Below are 2,222 nucleotides of genomic sequence, written 5' to 3' on the forward strand. Positions count from 1 at the left end.
GTGTGTGTGTGTGGTGTGTGTGTGTGTGTGTGTGTGTGTGTGTGTGTGTGTGTGTGTGTGTGTGTGTGTGTGTGGTGTCATGATTCGGTTCTGTGTTGCTTCCTGTCAGGCTTTTATTTTGATGCTACGTCCTGTTTTGTTTCACCACAGTTTTGGTCTTTTTACTTTCTTCATCACCCGCATTAGTTTCACCTGCTCATTATAGTTTGCACCGCATCATAAGCAGCCTTCACCCACCAATCCCAGCCAGATTGTTCTAGACGCCACCTCTCACTCTCCAGCATTTTTCGGTTTTGGTACTTTGTGTTTTTGACCCGGCTTGTTCCTCTGACTATTCTGTTCTGCCTTGCCCTCTTGCTTCAGACTGTCACTGTGTATAATTATCGGACTTCCCTTTGGACTACGTATTTGGATTCCTCTGCTGTATGTGTTTGCTGGCTCTGATCTCGGACTGTTTATACCGACCTGTGATTTTTGTGTTTCACCGTGTCTTGTATGGTTTTGTTTAGCGTTAGTTCTCTTATTAAAGAGACGGTTTTGTTTTACATTTCCTTGTCTGGCCTTTTAATTGAGTTCACCCTCAACATTTTTGGCAGCATAACGCGCCGATTCCTGACATGTGGTGTGTGCGTGTGTGTTTGTCTTTATATACTTGTGCGAACCAACCCCTGATGGAACACCTTTCTTGTGTGGACATTTCATTGGTGACTTTCACCAATGCGGTTTCTGTACTATGATGGACTCTAAATCCTGACTGAAAATCCTCAAACAAATCATTCTTGTGCAAGTGGTCACATAACTGCTTTGCAACAGCTTTTTCAAGGATTTTGGAAATAAATGGGAGATTGGATATTGGTCTATAATTAGCTAGGACACCTGGGTCAAGAGTAGGCTTTTTGAGTAGAGGTTTAATTACTGCAAGTTTAAAAGCCTGTGGAACATAACCTGTTAATAGAGAGAGGTTAATCAGATCTAGTATGGATGTGTTGATTAGGGGAAAGACGTCTTTGAGCAGCCTGGTCGGGATGGGGTCCAGGAGACATGTTGATGATTTAGATGAAGCAATTGTTGAGGTCAACTCAGAGAGATCTATAGGGGAGAAGTAGTCCAAGTATAAATGAGGTCTTACAGATGTTTCTAGAGCCATTGTAGTAGATGGCACATCTGCGAGAGCTGTGGGAGTGGTCCGACCAATTTTTTCTCTAATAGTTGTGATTTTATTTGTAAAGAAGCTCATGAAGTCATTGCTGCTGAGATCTAAGGGAATGTTAAGCTCAACAGCACTGTGGCTCTTTGTCAGCCTGGCTACAGTGCTGAAAAGAAACCTGGGGTTGTTCTTATTTTCCTCAATCAGTGATGAATAAAATGTGGTTCTGGCACTATGAAGGGCTTTCTTATATGTTATTAAACTATCTTTCCAGGCTATGAAAAACTCTTCTGACTTAGTGGAGCGCCACCTCCTTTCCATTTTTCGTGATGCCTGCTTTAGGGAGCGGAGCTGCGAGCTGTACCACGGGGCTAGCCTCCTCTGTTTCACTACCTTCTTTTTCAGAGGGGCAATGGTATCAAGTGTATTACGCAGGAAGGCTGCAGTACTATCAACAAGATTATCGATTTGTGTGGGAGTAAGGTTAAGGTGGCCTCCTTCCACTGTGTTGGCAAACGGCACTGAAGTAGATAAAGATGGAATTATTTCCTTAAACTTGGTAACAGCATTGCCAGATAGACATCTGCTGTAGTGGAATTGTTTCCCACATAGAGTATAATCCATTAATGGAAATTCAAAAGTTATTAGAAAATGGTCAGACAGAAGAGGGTTATGGGGAAAAACTATTAAGTGTTCAGTTTTGATGCCATATGTCAGAACCAGATCAAGAGTGTGATTAAAACAGTGAGTGGGTTTATTTAGTTTGAGAGAAGCCAACTGAGTCTAATAATGAACAGAATGCATTGTTGAGGCTGTCATTGTCGGCATCTACATGAATATTAAAGTCGCCTACTATGATTATTTTATCTGTACTAAGCACTAAATCAGACAGAAAGTTTGAGAATTCACTTAAAAACTCTGAATAAGGAGCAGGTGGACGGTATACAATAACAAACAGAACAGGCTTTTGAGTTTTCCAGTTTGGGTGTGAGAGACTCAGGGTGAGACTTTCAAATGAGTTATAACTATGTTTAGGTCTAGGGTTGATTAATAGGCTTGAGTCAAAGATCGCTGC

This window comes from Monopterus albus, unplaced genomic scaffold, assembly GCF_001952655.1.
Source record: "Monopterus albus unplaced genomic scaffold, M_albus_1.0 scaffold250.1, whole genome shotgun sequence".
NCBI classification, from domain to species: Eukaryota; Metazoa; Chordata; class Actinopteri; order Synbranchiformes; family Synbranchidae; genus Monopterus; species Monopterus albus.